General features: G+C 41.2%; 1 protein-coding gene across 1 annotated transcript in view; it reads left to right on the top strand.

Annotated features, from left to right (window-relative positions):
• grid2 (glutamate receptor, ionotropic, delta 2) overlaps positions 1-18606 on the top strand; it is a 411443-nt gene that overhangs the window by 339438 nt on the left and 53399 nt on the right. The window lies entirely within an intron of this gene.

Below are 18606 nucleotides of genomic sequence, written 5' to 3'. Positions count from 1 at the left end.
CAAGGATGTTGGGAAACATAGAGACTAATGCAAGGGAGGAACTGAAAGAAATCAGTATCTCTAAGGACATGGTCTTGGGGAAATTGATGGGATTGAAGGCAGATAAATCCCAAGGGCCTGATAATCTACATCCTAGGGTACTCAAGGAAGTGGCCATTCAGATAGCAGATGCTTTAAGAATTATTTTCCAGAACTTGATAGACTCAGGATCAGTAACCATGGATTGGAGGGTAGCTAATGTTACCCCACTATTTAAAAAGGGGGGCAGAGAAAAAGCGGGGAATTATTGGCTGGTGAGCCTTACATCAGTAGTGAGCAAAATGATGGAATCCATTATTAAGGATGTAATAGCGGAGCATATGACTAGCAGAGAAGAGATCGGACGGAGTCAACATGGATTTACAAAACGTAATTCGTGCTTGACAAATCTATTGGAATTTTTTGAGATGGTGACAGGTAAAATAGATGGGGGAGAGCCAGTGGATGTGGTGTACCTGGACTTCCAAAAGGCCTTCGATAAGGTCCCGCATAAATGACTGGCTTCCAAAATCAAGGCTCATGGGATTGGGGGCAAAGTATTAATGTGGATTGAGAACTGGCTGGCAGGTAGAAGACAGAGAGTTGGGATAAATGGCTCATTTTCTGAGTGGCAGGCGGTGACCAGTGGGGTACCACAGGGATCTGTACTGGGACCCCAGCTGTTCACAATTTACATTAATGATCTGGATGAGGGGATTGGATGTAATATCTCCAAATTTGCAGATGACACTAAGCTAGGAGGGGTTGTGTGCACGGAAGAGGGGGTCAGGTAGCTCCAGTGTGATTTGGATAAATTGAGGGACTGGGCAGATACATGGCAAATGCACTACAATGTGGATAAATGTGAGGTTATCCACTTTGGTAATACAAACCGGAGGGCAGATTACTATTTGAATGGCAATAGATTAAGAGATGGGGAAGTGCAGAGAGACCTAGGGGTACTTGTACATCAGTCTCTGAAGGCGAGCATGCAGGTACAGCAGGCGGTTAAAAAGGCAAATGGTATGTTGGCCTTCATATCAAGAGGGTTTGAGTATAGGAACAAGGATACCTTACTGCAGCTGTACAGGGCCTTGGTGAGACCACACCTGGAGTATTGTGTGCAGTTTTGGTCACCTTATCTAAGGAATGATGTTCTTGCAATGGAGGGAGTGCAGAGGCGATTCACCAGGCTGATACCTGGAATGGCAGGAATGACTTATGAGGAAAGATTGCGCAAATTGGGATTGTACTCGCTGGAGTTTAGAAGATTGAGAGGGGATCTCATAGAGACATATAAAATTCTGGCAGGACTGGACAGAGTGGATGCAGATGGGATGTTTCCAATGATGGGAAAATCCAGAACCCGGGGCCATGGTTTGAGGATAATAGGCAAACCATTTAGGACCGAGATGAGGAGGAATTTCTTGACCCAGAGGGTGGTGAATCTGTGGAATTCATTGCCACAGAGGACAGTAGAGGCAGGTTCATTAAATCTATTTAAGAGGGAATTAGATCTATTTCTTCAGTATAAGGGTATTAAAGGTTACGGAGAGAAGGCAGGGACGGGGTACTGAACTTTAAGATCAGCCATGATCTCGTTGAATGGCGGAGCAGGCTCGAAGGGTCGAATGACCTACTCCTGCTCCTATCTTCTATGTTTCTATGTTTCTATGACTGAACAGAGGTGTATACGATTAAGAGAGGCATGCACACACATCACCTTTTTCCCAAGGCGACAATAGCAAATACCAGAGAATGTTTGTTTAAGGTGAGTTGAGAAAAGTTTAAGGGCAATATCAGAGATATGTCTTTTACATTGAGTGTGGTGGGTACCTAGAATGCATTACCAGGAGTGGTGGTCAAGACTGGTAGAATAGGGAAATTCAAAAGACTCTTAGCTTAGCACGTGGATGTGAGAAAAATAGAGGGCTATGGGTTGAGAGGAAAGGAAGGATTAGATTGTTATAGCGTAGGTTTACATGAGTCAGCTCAACATCAAGGTCTGGAGGGTCTTTACTGTACTGAAATGTTCCATTTACATTTAGAGAACACCTTTTAGAATAGTTCTGGAATCCAAGTCAAGGGTAACCTCGGCCAAAGTCAACAAAACATAATACAGAGTGCAGAGTCGCAGAGAGAAATCATTTGGTACAAATCCATTCAGGAGTTGCTAATGGCAAGCAAGGAAATAAAAAGTAATAAAGACTGACACTGTAACCTTGTCAGGAATGCTACCTCTTTGGGTGATCCAAATTAGTTCTAATTTAATCTGCCTTCTCTCACAGGTGTATGTAGTGTGTCACCACAGAGAGAAGTTCTCTGCTCTAATCAGACCAATATTTATTCTTCAAACAAAGCACCAAATCAGACAATCTCGTGAATTATTTAACCAATCTTTTTGGGAGATTGGGCATTATGGTTATTTGGCCCATTTCCTAATTTGCCTCTAACCTTGGAAGGTATGTCATTGGTTACACAAGATCCAAAGTCACCAAGGCGCCTTACGTTGGAGTTAAATCTTTTTTTTTCCTTACAGCTTCTCGCTTTCAATGCTTGGTGCAAGGTTGTTCTATTATATTGTTGTAAAATTGCACAAATTCTTTCATCTAATGTAATACTGCCTTGGAGGCTATCTCAAGAGTTTAAATGGCAAAATGACAAATGCAGTGCACAGCGGTTGAAGGCCAGTATCTACAAATAGCAGCGAAAAGATTGATGGTCTCAACCATTGCCATCCTGATTTTTTTTAAAAACAGCAGCTAGCATTTGCAGAAATTTTATCTGCATCACCTTCCTGAATATTCCAACATTTAATGTCCATTGCTGTATCTGACCGCATTCCAAAGCATGCCCACAGGACACTTGGAGACGCCAGAATATTTCTGTTGAGACGGCGACTGAGATTTCAGCATCTACTGGCCTGAGATTCAGTAATTGTTCTGCAGGGACAGGGGAGATTAATCAGCATAGATCTACTGCAGGATAGGATGTATCTCTGTGCCACTGTACTTGCTGCTTGCTGACTGTCACAGTCAAAAGGGGTGATCTGTCTTCCTTCCTTGGTGCGGCATTTTGCCTCTGCAATCAGTTTTGCACAGAATTGAAAATGAGCCAACCAGCCACGTTGCTATGATAGGTGCTGAATATATAAGAATGAGTGTTGATCTTGAGTGCTCTTGATACAGATCCCTCTGCAGATGAACAGGAACTCTGCTTCCATTGAATGAGAACACTTAAAGCTCCATGGGAGCAGGAATAGATCGGTCTGTGCCTTAAGCCTGCTCAACGGTTCAATCCCACGGCTGATCCTCCAGTTCAAACCAATTTTCCTGCCTTGTAGAATCTAATAAGAACATGAAAAAATTGGAGCAGGTTCTTCAAGTCTGTCCCACCATTCAATTGGCCTCTCCTCCCCTTATGTGCCAATTCACCATCACCTTCACTTCCTCAATAGAACATAAAACACAGAAAAGTCCACCACAGGAACAAGCCCTTTGGCCCACAGTGAAACTAAAACCTTGCTGCTTGTGCATGATCCATATCCCTCCATCCACTATATATTTATCTGTCTAGAACAATGGTTCTGAACCTTTTATTTCCACTCACATACCACCTCAAGTAATCCCTTACTATCCACAGAGCACTTATGACATCCTAAAAATAGTGTGGAACCATTGCCTTAGCTCGTGCCTTCTAATCCAGGCATTACCTCTTTTGTATGCTTTGCAAAGCCTCCACATCCTTCCTGCAAGGAGGCAAGCAGAATTGCACACAATACTCCATGTGCAGTCTAACGAAATGTTTTAAATAACTTTCAAAAACTCTGTCTCTGCCTTAAATATATCCAATCATCTGACCTAGCCCACCTTCGGACCAGAAAATTCTAGCAATTCGCCACCATCTGAAACAGGAAATCTTTGCACACCTCAATTTTAAGTGACTGTCTCCTTATTTTGTAGCTGTGTCCCCTTGGAGGGCAGTTAGCCTATTAAATCTATCACAGCTTTAGACAAGCAATTTTCTTGGTATTCACCATGTAATTATATTCCAATCCCTTTAACATCCAAAAATCTATCATCTTAACCTTAAGTATATTCAACAATGACTCAAGCATAAAAGTCAAAGATTCTAAAGATTTTTTTTAATCCACAAATGTACAAGTTACATTCAGTGTGCACTGAAATTCTTACTTCTGAAGCCAAAAAGGTACATTATGTAAAAAAAAATACCACCTACGGCAGTGGTGGTAAAAGTACTCCCCGACATACGTCTGTGTTCTGTTCAGGATGGCCGGTCGTATCTTGGAATGGTCAATTGTTGGATTTTCCCTACCTGTGATACTGAAGAGTAAAACAATTTCCTTCCATTCTCTGTCTCTCAATCCTTCTCATTCTCTCTGTTGCTATGGACCATGAGCACCCTGCGGACTTCACTGGCCTCTAAAATCTCTCTGCCTGTCAGAATATTGAGCAATAAAATCAGAGGTTGGACACCAGCCAACATGGCGGTCACTAAGGCCAGCTCTCATGAAAGGTTGGACACCAGATAACATGGCGGCCTCCGAGGCCAGCTCTCGCGTGAGGTTGGACATCAGCCAACATGGCGGCCACCGAGGCCAGCTCTCGTGTGAGGTGGACATCAGCCAATATGACAGCCACCGAGGCCAGCTCTCGCAAGAGGTGGGACACCAGCCAACATGATAGCCACTAAGGCCAGCTCTCATGAAAGGTTGGACTCCAGCCAACATGGCCGCTACCATAGATGGGCCTGATTTTTTCTGTAATCGCATAAGTTTTATATGTTTTTCTTATTTTTATTAAAAATGTTGGTCTTGTGTGCAGATAGACATAAGTCGTATAGGTCGCAAGTCAGGGAGTACCTTCATAGAAAGAGAAAAGAAATATAAAAGATAAATAAATGAATAAATATTCACAGTTACAGTTCATGCAGGGAAAAAAAGTGGTGTTTAAATCATGCAGACAGGTATTTTTGTGGTCCTGGAGTAATTTATTTTTAAACTATTAAGCAGAATTTCAAGAGCCTGATAGACTTTGGATGAAAATTATTCTTGAACCTAGAGGTGCTGAACTTCAGGCTTCTGTATGTTATGCCCAAAGGTAGCAGTGAGAAGAGTTTGTGATTAGGGTAATGGGACGGGTGGGGGGGTGGGGGGGCTTGTCCTTTATGACTTTGGCTATTTCTTGTGGCAGCATCCCAAACAAATGTCTGCAATAGATGGGAGGTTGGACCTGGCAGTGTTTGTTATCTTCTGTCTGCATCCCTGGACTTTAGATTTACCAAACCAGGCCTTCACAGCTTTCTGAATGAAGGATATACTCAGCTTATCAGGCAGTGTCTGTTGCAAGAAAGGAAAGATTGGGTTTGTATTACAGGTGAGTGAACATTCAGCAGAATTGGCTAGTCCAATGCAAATGGAAAAATTCAAAATTTAAAGTTCAATGTTCAGATTTATTGGCAAAGTACAAACATGACATCAGATACAACACTGAGATTTTTTTTACTGGAAGCCAGGCAAAATTTCTATTTATTGGTAGTGTAAAAAAACTGTATTCAAGAAAAGATAAGCATACAAAAGAGAAAAATGTAAAAAATTGAACAAAGTGCAAATAAACTGGCTTATGCAATACAAAAAATAAATATTCAATGATAAATAATGTGCAAAGTGGGAGCCTTTAAATGAGTCTCTGATTAAGCGTGTTGTTGAGGATTCTGATGGTGGAGGGGTAGCAGCTGTTCCTGAACCTGGTGGTGCGAGTCTTGTGGCATCTCTACCTCTTTCCTGATGACAGCAGCAAGAAAGGTGCATTTCCCAGGGTGTGTAGATCCATGATGTAGATTTCCATGTAGATTTTCTCGATGGTGGGGAGAGTTATGCCTGTGATGTCCTGGGCTGTGTCCATTGCCTTTTGCAGACTCTCTGCTCAGAGGTAATGGTGCCTTCCTTCCAGGCCAGGAGGCACCCAGTCAGGACACTTTCCACTACTCCTCTGGTTTTCCCCTCCTAAAATCCTTAGCCACTCCTTAGCTTTGGTGACATTGAGTGTAAGGTTTTTGATAGTACACTATTCAGCCAAATTTTCAGTCTCCCTGTATGCTGACTCATCACCTCCTTTTATACAACCTACTACGGTGGTATCATCAACAAACTTGTAGATGGTGTTGTTGATGTACCAAACCACAAAGTTATAGGTGTAAAGCAAGTAGAGCAGAGGGATAATAATGCTCCAGTACTTTTGGAGGTTGCGGAGGAGCTATTCTTACCAATCTTCACTGGTTGTGGTCTGGAGGTGAGGAAATCCAGGATCCAATTACTCAGAGGGGTTTTAAGGCCCAGGTCTTGGAGTTGGCTGATCAGTTTTGAGGGGATGTTGAATGCCAAACTGTAGTTGATAAAGAGGAGCCTAGTGCTTTGTTTTCCAGGTGTTCCAGGGCTTTGTGTAGAGCTAGTGAAAAAAATGGCATCTGCAGTAGACCTGTTGCTGCGGTTGGCAAATTGGAATGGATCCATGTTGCCACTCAGACAGGGTTTGTTATGTTTCAACACCAGTCTCGCAAAACATTTCATCACTTTGGATGTGAGTGTCACTCATTAGTAGTCATTTTGGCAGGTTATCTCACTCTTCTTGGAAATTCTGGTTCTCTGAAATCCAGTGGGTTTATCTTGAGGGCTGTGTCATGACTAGTGAGAAGATGCTCTGCTGTTCCTTGAGCTGACACTGGTCTTTGTTAGAAAAGTGTAAGAGTCCGGGTGAGAGTGCGAGTAAGAAGGAGAATCAGTGGCAGATAACTGGAAGTTTAAGGTTACTCTTTCGGACTGAACAAAGCTTTACTTCTCAAAATCCAGGTAATGTCTGCATTCTCTCTGTGGATGTCATTGACCATTTCTATATTTATTACCCTTCAGATTCACAGGGTTATGCAGCATGGTAAAAAGGTCATTTGGCCGTTCTTGTTCATGCTGATCCAAATACCAAACTACACTATGCCTTGTCCCATATCCCTCTGACCCTTTCCCATCTATGTACCTGGCCAAATACCTTTAAAACATTGTAATTGTATCCGTCACCACCACCTCCTCTGACATTGCTCCACATACCCACCAATGTGAAAACATTGTCCTTCAGGTCCCCTTTAAAACATTCCCTTTTCTCGAGAAGCCCGCGGTCTCTAGTTTTAGACTGCCCTATTCTGGGAAAAGGACTGTGAAGATTCATCTTGACCTTCATGGTTTTATAAACCTTTCTTGAGTCACCCCTCCGCTTCCTTTACTCCAAGGAAAGCAGGTCAGCCCATTCAATCTCTCCTTCATTCCTCCAGTCCAGACAACATTCCTCGAGACTGAATCATTCAGCATGGAACAGGCCCTTCAGCCCAACTAGTCCATACTGACTGCATTCTGGGCCAGTACAACATACCTGCATTTGGCCCCCATCCTTCTCAGCCTTTCTTATCCATGTATCTGTCCAAATATTCTTTTAGCGTCATAATTGTACTTGTTTCCAGCACTTCCACTCACACCTCATTCCAGATATGGATTACAATCTATTGTGGGCAAAGGAGTTAAGGGTTATGGGGATAAGGCTGGAAGGGGGTACTGATGGTAGTGATCAGCCATGATCTGTAAAATGGCGGTGCTGGCTCGACGGGCCGAAGGGCCTACTCCAGCTCCTATTGTCTATTGTCTATTGAAAAACTTGTCTTTCTTAAACCCTTTCCCTTTCACCTTAAACCAATGTCCTGTCATTCTAGAATCATCTACACAGGGGAAAAAGACTGTGAGCATTCACTTTATCGATGTCCCTCACAATTTTATAAACCTCTATGAGGTCACTTCTCAAACTCCCACACTGTCGGGAATAAAGCCCCAACCTATCAAACCTCATAACTCAAGCCCTCCAGCCCCAGCAACATCCTGGTGAAAACAGTCCCTTGGGAATCTTTTATGAACTCCCTTTAGCTTCATCACATCCATCTGCTGATGAGGCAACCAGAACTGCACACAATGCTCCATAATGCAATGAGACCTAACCCCCAAATTGGCAATAGTGTACCCTGAAAAGGTGCTCAATAAATAGGCATTCAGAAAGAATCCTCCTCCTTTCTGTGGCCACACTTTTTTTTTTTAAATTAATTTTTTTATTTTTCACACCATAAATCACAATAGCCATGATATACACGTTTTCTTTTCCACACATTTACAGTGATTTTTTCTCCCCCCCCCCTCCTCCCAAGCCACCCCCCCACCCCCCCCCTCATCCATTTTAGGTATACAATCTAGGTTGCATTAATTCAGTCAGACAATGTTGTCATTCAACAAAAATACACCAGAAATTCTACTGAGTCCATTCTTTTCTTTTCTTCTCCTTCCATCAACTTAGGTAATGTTTGTTCCCGGTAGGTTTTCGCTATTGTATTTAATGTAAGGCTCCCATACTTGTTCGAATATTTCAATATTATTTCTTAAACTATATGTTATTTTTTCTAATGGAATACATTTATTCATTTCTATATACCATTGTTGTATTTTCAAATTATCTTCCAATTTCCAGGTTGACATAATACATTTTTTTGCTACTATACTTATTTCAGGCATTGCCAATACAACTGACAGAAAAATTCTTCAAAGAGTTAAAGAAAATAATAAGGAGATTTTTATGGAGAGGGGGAAAACCGAGGATAGCACTAGATAAATTAACAGAATGGTATAAACAAGGAGGCTTACAATTGCCAAACTTCAAAAATTATTATAGAGCTGCACAATTAAGGTACCTTTCAGATTTTTATCAAACAAGGGAAAAACCAGACTGGACGAGACTAGAATTAGATAAAATAGGGGAAAAGATACCTGAACACATATTATATAAATGGGACGAAAAATTGGTACAACATAGAACTTCTCCAGTATTACACCATCTCCTCAATATATGGAAGAAGATTCATGTAGAAAGAAATAAAATAAATTATCAAATACCAAAACTAATATTGACGCAAAATAAGCTACTCCCCTTTACAATAGACAACCTTTCCTTTAGAAAATGGGAAAAAAAAGGGATTAAAAGAATAGAAAATTGTTTTTCAGGAAGTAGATTCTTATCCTTTGAACAAATGAGAGATAAGTACAATATAACTGGAGATACAGCGCTGGCATATTACCAACTGAGATCCTACTTGAAAGATAAATTAGGAAGCAATTTGAGTTTACCAGAGGGAAGTAACCTTGAATATGTGATTACAGATACAATGTTAATCAAAAGATTTATAACAAATATGTATATCAAACTGCAAGAAAAGGAGAAAGAGGAAACAAATGGTAAAACTAAACAAAAATGGGAACAAGATTTAAATATAAAGATAAAAAAGAAAACATGGGAGAAATTATGTTCTGGAACGATGAGAAATACAATAAATACGAGGCTGCGTATGATACAATATAATTGGTTACACAGACTATACATTACACCGCAAAAGTTAAATAAATGGGACCCAACAGTATCTGATAGATGTTTTCGATGTAAAAAAGAAAGGGGAACAACAATTCATGCAATCTGGACATGTGAGAGAGTAGAAAAATTTTGGGATGATCTCAATCAGATATTAAATAAAATAACAGAAAACAATATACCAAAGAATCCAGAGATCTTTCTCCTAAGTAACATAAAAAATAAAGAATTTGGCCACACTTTTCTAGCGCAGAACTTGCTGAAGTGCGTATTTTTCTGGAAAAAGTGAAAGAATGCTGTTCTGAAACTGTAAGTACTTATTGTTTTATAACAGTTTCCTTTGTTTGTACATACCTCAGAGAGAGAGAGAGAGAAATGCTGAGAGTGGAAGGGGTGACAGTTCATCAAAGCATTGCTGGTGCCTAATTTTAACTGGCAGCTCCAGTTCATTGAAAGTTGGAGCACCTGGAGCCAGTAATGTGTACTTGATCTTGATTGGCGTGTGGTGAAGTGGTGTTAATGACAGCCAATCATCCTCCCTGACAGAGAAACCCAGCTCAGCGCTGTGTTTTCAGAAAGATTTTCAAAATTAACTTCAGAGAACTGAAGAACTGGCAATCTGGAATAAATGCCGGAAACTCGCAGCAGGTCAGGCATCAGGAACAGAGTTCACTTTTCAGTCAATCGTCCTTCGTCCGAATTGGGGAAAGAGAGAAATTGATTGTTGAAAGAGGCGGCAAGGAGGGTGGGGAAGAGATAGATGGGAGTGATGGGAAAAAGGTCAGATCAATGAAGTCAATAGCGAGAGAGAGAAAATAGATGTGTGTGTGTGTATGTGATTGCAAAGAAAGGTGATTGTGCGTGTGCATGTGGGTGTGTGTGTGTGAGTGTAGGTGAGTGTGTGTTGGTGTGTGTGAGTGTGAGTGTGAGTGTGTGTGTGTGTGAGTGTGTGTGTGAGTGTGTATGTGATTGTGTGTATGCATGTGGGTGTGTGTGTGTGTTGGTGTACATGAGTGAGTGAGTGTGAGTGAGTGAGTGTGAGTGTGTGTGTGTGAGTGTGTGTTGGTGTGGAAGTGAGTGAGTGTGAGTGTGTGTGAGTGTGTATGTGATTGTGTGTGTGCATGTGGGTGTGTGTGTGTGTGTGTGTTGGTGTGTGAATGAGTGAGTGAGTGTGAGTGAGTGTGTGTGTGTGAGTGTGTGTGAGTGTGTATGTGATTGTGTGTGTGCATGTGGGTGGGTGTGTGTTGGTGTACATGAGTGAGTGTGAGTGAGTGAGTGTGAGTGTGTGTGTGTGTGAGTGTGTGTTGGTGTGGAAGTGAGTGAGTGTGAGTGTGTGTGTGTGTGTATGTGATTGTGTATGTGCATGTGGGGGTGTGTGTGTGTGAGTGTGTGTCGGTGTGTGTGAGTGAGTGAGTGAGTGTGAGTGTGTGTGTGAGTGGGTGTGTGAGTGGGTGTTGGTGTGTGTGAGTGTGTATGTGATTGTGTGTGTGCATGTGGGTGTGTATGTGAGTGTGTGTATGAGTGTGAGTTGGTGTGAGTGTGTGAGTGAGTGTGAGTGTGTGAGTGTGAGTGTGCATGTGGGTGTGTGTGAGAGTGTGTGTGAGTGGGTTTTGGTGTGTGTGAGTGAATGAGTGAGTGTGTGTGTGTGAGTGTGTGCATGTGTGAATGTGTATGTGATTGTGTGTGTGCATGTGTGTGTGTGTGAGTGTGTGTTGGTGTGTGTGAGTGAGTGAGTGAGTGTAAGTGTGTGTGTGTGTGTGTGTGTGTGAGTGTGAGTGTGTGTATACGCAGGTGCATGAGAGAGGGAGAGAAGAAGGGAAATGCTGAAGCTCGAAAACACAAGCTGAGTTTTTTGTGAAACTCATACCATGAGGAGAATTCAGGGAATGCCCAATGGAAATCATGACTTAAAAATAATTAGATTTAATTTTTCAATTTTTTTCTCTTACTGTATTGTACTTTTGTTACTTAGTTCTAATGAGAACAATTCCAATATCAAGCCTCACTAGTTAGATCACCATCATAAACACAACCAAAGGAAAATAGCATGCAATTTGTGATAGAAACCAGACACAGTTTATTATTTGTTAACTATCCTCAGGGGAAGGTTGATTGAGTCCATCACACAATAATACCAATATTTTAGCTGACAGATTTTCTATATCCACAATTCCAACACAGGAAACTATTAATTGGTGGGTATCGACCCCTTTGTGACCTGAGAATTGATTAATAAACATATCCATAACCTCTTACATCCCAGAAGCCAAGCAACATTTTATTAATTATTAACAAACTCATTTTTTTGCTTGTCCTGAAGTTTAAAATTTGCCACCTATCAAGGAAATGAGATTTATTTGTGAGCCATTTCTCACCTTGTATCCCCCAAGGACTGTTAAGAGTAATGAAGAAGAGTGTTATGATCTTTCCTTCCAGTTTCAAGGATATAGGTTCTATCCTGACCATGTCCCTGAATGCATGTTTCCCCCATGCGCTCCTACCTCATCTCTCATTCTTCTAATTCCAGCAAGTGTAGGCTGATATTATCTAAACTCAGTATATAATATAAACTCCAATGAATGTAAGGTCATATTATTTCCACTCCAGTATTTTGGCTAACATGAGTTGATGAGGGGTTCCTTCTCGAAACTTCATCCATTCTTTTTCTTCCATTGATGCAGCTCAACTTACTGAGTTCCTCTAGCACATTGTGTGTTGTTCGAGACTCAAGCATTTGAGGTCTCTTGTGTCTCAAATGAGATGAAGCCCAACAGGTGCAGAACATTAGTGATACATTTCCATCAATGGGTTATATTGTATAAATTTCATTTTTGCTCACAACTCACCTTTTAATCAGCCAGTTTCACCACACAATTAATCCAATGAACTTACAAAAAACTACCAATATGTTTTCTTGGGTTATGAGACCAATACTGCATAAAGTAGACCAGGTGAGATCTTACCAAACTCTTGTTTCCTATTGCCTTCTTCCACTGTCCCAATGAACCCAGCATATTAGAACTCACATGTACTTGAGTTTATCACAGAAGCTGCTGTTAGGAAGATTATCTGTTTTCTGCCAACAAGTTCATTATCAGTCTCAGGAAAAAAGAATGTACCTTAAGTGTGAGGGACAGGCACAGCCCCAAAGGAAATAAGGAGAACTCTTGCTATTCTTGAGAAGTTGGGCTATAGTTTGCTGACAACAATAGGCAAGACACGTGTGTGCTCACACGGGTGCGCACATACACCTCTCTCTCTCTCTCTCTCTCTCTCTCTCTCTCTCTCTCTCTCTCTCTCTCTCTCTCTCTCCCCCTCCTCCCCATTTATTTACATCTTTAAAATTTCAGTCGGACTAAACCACTGCACTTTCAATGAAGCACACCTACCACATGTTCACTGTTGTATTGTAAAAGACGCAGCTGCCTATTTGCATACGATTAGCTCTCAGACCCTGCTTCATTTACTAACTTGAGTGAGAAGTGAGTAATGGCAAGGATAGCTTTCTTACCTTCCTTGAGTAATGTGCTGTCCACTTGCAAGAAAGGGCATGGCCTTCAATTTAGAGAAGTCCTCTCCATTCATTCATTCAGAATACAGGAGTGATCAGCAGAGATGCATTTGCTCAAATCTCTTGATTTGGATTTGAATCTGACATCTTCTGACTAGGAAGCAAAACTCTTAACAGCTGAGCCTCAAAGATGGAGAGAAACTGAATATCTTGCTCCATGATGTCTCTGGGGGAGCTGCAGAAGCAAGGAGAGCCCATAGAATGACTGAAAGGCACAAATCATAATTTTTTTAAACCGTGGCATTTGCAGACCAGACACCGAACTGTAGATCAGTGACCATGGGCTATCCTCAGGCCTGATGCAGCCTTTTGCCAAACCAGTGGGAACTCCAATCTTGTTTACCGGCCGAGGAACATAATAGGTATGCGAATTGCATAATTGCAAAGGCAACTGGTAGACATTAGGCAACAATGTCATCATCCATCAGACTAACATCACAGGAGGCAGAAATTACTGAGTCCAAGACAGAATAATAATTGATCTTTTACTGGTCCCAGTTTCCTGTCACAAAGACAGAATTAAAATTGACACCAACATAGCATTCAATTATTGAGCATTTTGTCAGTGAACATCGGCTATTTTGAAAACTAATGTCATGCCAAATTAATTCTAAATATAATTTAACATTTTAATAATTAAATGATCCATAAGCTGTTTTGACAAGATGCCATTATTTTATTAATTAAACAGGGATTCATCATACACCTTCATTGAAGTTAATGTGCATTGAATTTCTAAATTATTAAATGATGATTGCTGTTTGTTTAAATTAAAACCAAGGTGTTACACTGTTTGAGATGTGACAGGGTTCATTGAAATTTAGAATGCACAGTAATTGTTTTCTTTCCGTTGTGTTGCCCTTTGACCAAAATGATCTCTATTTATTTTCAAGTTTGTTTGGAGAGAGTAGGATAAGCTCAAAGTACATGACTGTTATTGAGTTGATCAGTTTTGAGAAAGTGGTGCTTACATTGAAACTTTGAGTGGGAAGGGGGGTGGTTGGGCGAAAATGGTAAGAAGGAGTAGAGTTTTGGCAGCATTCAGTACACTGGACAGCTCATGCTAGGATTTTTTTTTGTCATTTTGTGGTCTTCTTTAAGGTTATGGATATGAGTTTTTTATCATATTATACCCAGTAAAGTGAGAAGGGTTCCTCTGCAATCAGTTTATCAGATTAATTCTAATCTTCATATAAGCTATATAAAGTAGAGCACAGCTTACTGAGTTGGAATGTGTACACTCAGTATCAGGCAAGGGCAGCAAGTTAGCACTGATTTGTGGTTAATACAGGAGCCTGATGGCTTGTGGGGAAGATTAAGTCTGTTTGTGCACATGCTCACACCTTTGAGCCTTCTCCCTGATGGGAGGAGAGAGAAGTCAGTGTGCCTGGGGAGTGATAGACCCTTCAGTATGTTGGCTGCCTTTCCTGAGCAGTAGAAAATGTAGACAGACTCCATGGAAGGGAGGGAAGTTTTGTGCAGTTCTGAGCTGCATTCACAATCATCTTCCAATTTTAAACAGAGAAACTCCCATCCTACACAGTGATGTGTCCAGCAAGTACACTATCAATGGTGTACATCTAGAAGTTATTGATGGACCGGGGGGCATGCTGACTTTCCCTATCCTATTTGCGAGGTTACGGAGTGGAAACATCTTGTCATCAGTGGATTAAATTAGAAATCAATGGTTCAAATTTCAGGTGTCAGTTCTGGAACCATGGAACCATAAAACAATGCAGCACAGAAACAAGCTATTCAGCCCTTTTGGTCTATGCCAAACTATTATTCTGCCTAGCCCCAGTGACCTGAACCCAATCCATATTCCTCCATGCTCCTCTTATCCATGTACCTGTCCAAATATTTCTTGAATATTAAAATTGAGCCTTCAGTCACTATTTCAGCTGGCACCTCGTTTACACTCTCAGCACTCTTTGTGTGAAGAAATTCCCCTTAAACCTCCCCTTTCACCCTTAATGCATGTTCTCTGATTTTTGTATCTGACCTAACTTCAGTGGAAAAAGCCTACTTGCATTTACTCTGTCCATATCCATCATAATTTTAAATACCTCTATGAAATCTCCCCTCGTTCTTCCATGCTCCAGGGAATAAAGTCCTAACCTGTTTAACCTTTCCTTGTAACTCAGTTCTTCAAGGGCTGGCAACATCCTAGTAAATCTTCTTTGCATTATTTCAATCTTATTGATAGATAATATTTCCTGTAGTTTGGTGACCAAAATTGCATACAATCTAAGCCTAATGAGATGAGACAAACAGCAAATCACATCATCCACTATTGGCAAAAGCTGTGTGTATATGATCAGGTGGGCCTAACTGTAAAACCCCTGTTATCCAGAATTCAAGCAACCAGTAGCCTCAAGAAACCAGCAAAAAAACTGTGGAAAATAAATAGGTAAAAAATATATAAGTTTTAAATTGAAGTGCCTCACTATTAATTCATGTATCATGCAAAGTTAATCAACCAGAAAATTCACTTGTCTGCCATCTACCAATTTCCATAGGTGCCGGATACCAGGGGTTTTACTGTACTATTCCGCGATCTTCTCCCTGGCTGATAGTTTATTCCTCAGTAAACCTCACCCAGTAGGAGAACGTTTGGACAATCTTATTTATAGGAGGCTCATTTGAAAGAGGAGATAATGATGCCATTCAGTCTATGCATTCATAAACACATCAACAACAGTTGCTGCTCAGCAGGTTAACACCACTAATTGCTCAGAATTTTCCTCATCCATAGATTAGTGGAGCAACACCTCATATTCCACCTGGGCAGTGTACAGACCAATGGAATCATGTTGAATTTTCCAATTTAAGGTAGTGAGTTCCCTATCCCAAGCTACTTCCCCCTTTTCCACTCATCCCCAGCCAGCCCCCCCAACCCTTTCTCATTCTCCTCCCTCTTTGGTTCCATCCCCTATCACTCAAATTTTCTCCCACTCAACCCCTCCCACCCCCCCCCCCCACCCCACATCTTCAGTTCCAAATGGTCTCTTATTATGCCACTATTGTCACCATTTCTTGTCAGATTCCAGCACTGGCAGCCTTTGTCTCCACTTACCACCCAACCTACTCACTACAACTCATCTTCCATAACCCCTTTGTTTCTCCCATTTTCATTCTGTCTTTGTCTGGTACCTGCTATCAACTCTCCATCATCCTTCACCCTTCCCAGGTTCACCAGTCCCTGTCTAACCCCTATCACCCTGTCCTCAATACAATGGCTATCTCTCCTCTGTTCTCTCAGTCTAGATAAAGCTGGTTGACCCACTGATTTCCTCCAGCAGATTTTGTTTTACTCTAGATTCCTGCATCTGCGGTCTCTCGTGTGAAACCATTTTACTTTATGTATCCTCATTGAACCAGCAGAGGGAGTTGAAATTTTAAAGTCACCTTCATGAAAAATAGATAATAAATCATTCTGCATTTTAGAACATCACAGACTTTGACTGGTCATTATAAGATTCAAGGTTCCTTTTATTGTCATGTAATCATATATAAAAATGTAATGTCTGCTGTGAGACAACCAAAGAGTTGCCATGAGCATTGCCCTGCAGCCCTAAAGAGAAGCAAGAGAGAGTCCCTTCAGAGACATTGAGTATCCATCGATTCACCTTCAGCATTCCTGCAGTCTCTCCAGCCACACAGACTCCACTTCAAACCACTGGGTACCCGAGCTCCAGATCCAAATCTCCAATACAATCAGAAAACCTTCAGCATCCGAGGAACATCAGGAGCCTTTCTAGCACTCAGCACTCTCACATATCCAGGTTCTGATACCTGGTTCTCATGAGCCAGTATCCAGCAGCTCGCAGCCTGGTGTGGGTCCTGATGTGGGCCCTTCAACTGCAAATCACCAGTAGCCTGCAGCATTTGTGAGTCCTTCAACTGCAAGTCACCAACAGCCCACAGCCTGTGTAGGGGGGGAGGTCCTTCAGCTACTAAGCCCCTTGATGATCCATCTTCCCTGTAGGGTCATCTCTCAAGCTTTTCCTTCTCAACAGGGTTGTTCTCCCAGTTTCTGTTGGCCTGCACCAGTTTGCAGCTCCCCTAAAGTCTGCAACTGCTCATGGTGCCCTGCCTAATACAGGTGTCACCATCTTGGGGACAGTCTCTGTACTTGCAGAATTTTTTTTTAAAGATTGTTGGCTCCTCTAGCAGGCCATTTGAAGCCTGTATGGTACCATTGGCATTAGGACTGGGCAGGAGGACCCAGCAGAGCAGTGCTGTGTCTTCATTCACCTCTCTCCCAGGTCAACACCAGCTGCAACGCTGCCAGGTCAAGGAGAGAGGAAACTACTTCAAAATATATTAATTTTTGGATGTGATGAGAATCAAAAGATATAAGGGTCATGAAGGAAAGTGGCACTGACATACTCCAAATGGTGAAGCAGGCTTGAAGGGCTGAATTACTTCACTCCTGTTTCTATTTTAACATTTTTCTAGAAGATGCATCAAGAATTCTAGCTTGCCCTGCTATAGTATTGAAGATAAAAAGTTTCAGTTTGACAAGGTAATATTTATTAAATATTATCATAATTGCCAGTCTTAGAGGATTTGGGTGCTCTAGAGCTGTTCTGTCTGTCTTCAAGAGGTCATGACCTGATCCATCTCTCTATTTTTCTCTTAAGCTTGATTAGAGGATGGGGGTAGATTAGTTTTAGGTTTATATTTCTTTTAGATAAGTGGATTTGTTGGTTTAATTGTAATATCCCTTTTTATAGGTCTTATTAAGATACAATGTAATTTGTTACAGTAGTAATTAATTGATTTATATGTATAATTACCTTAATAATCACAATTAATATTAAGGGATGGAATGTATATGTTATTATTTGGTCTTGCTTTTTAATATTTTGTATATGGATGGTTATGTTAAACTCAATAAAAATATTTTAAAAAGAAAAAAGAAGTCTAGCTTGGAGATTGCTCTGTACTCATTTTGTAATGGTTATTTCTGGCTTTGTGTTTGACCATTTGGAATTGGTCATGATACACTAGATATGGCAAAGTGATCTTTAGCATCACCACTGCAACGTCCAGCAGCATCTGCTCCACTTTTCTTCCTGTTTCTCTGCTGTCCTTTTATTCAATCCATTATCATTTACGTCAGCGACTGAATCCATCGAACCTCAGCAGATCAGCTGCTAACTAGTCGTAGAGTCATTGAATGCCTCAGCACTGAAACAGGCCTTCAAGCCCAACTTGACCATGCTGACCAAGCCACATCTATTTGTTTTAATTTGGCCCATATCCCTCTAACGTTTTCCTGTCCATTTACTTTTCTAAATGTATTTAAACATTACAAGTGTCCATGCACCTTCCAATTCCTCTGGAAACCCGTAGCAGATACCCACCAACCTCCACATGAAGAAGGTGCCCCTCGGACCCCTTTTAAATCTTTCCCCTTTCACTTTAAATCTATGCCTACTAGTTTTTGGTTCCCCTACCCTGGAAAATAGATTGTGATTCGTCAATGAAATTGTCGTCAGCAGTGAGGAGGCAGATATCTTCTGGCATCAGCTCGAGAAAGACTTG

This window comes from Narcine bancroftii, chromosome 3 (genome assembly GCF_036971445.1).
Source record: "Narcine bancroftii isolate sNarBan1 chromosome 3, sNarBan1.hap1, whole genome shotgun sequence".
Lineage (NCBI taxonomy): Eukaryota > Metazoa > Chordata > Chondrichthyes > Torpediniformes > Narcinidae > Narcine > Narcine bancroftii.
Note: the sequence above shows the minus strand (reverse complement) of the source record. Positions and strands in the feature narration are given on the sequence as shown.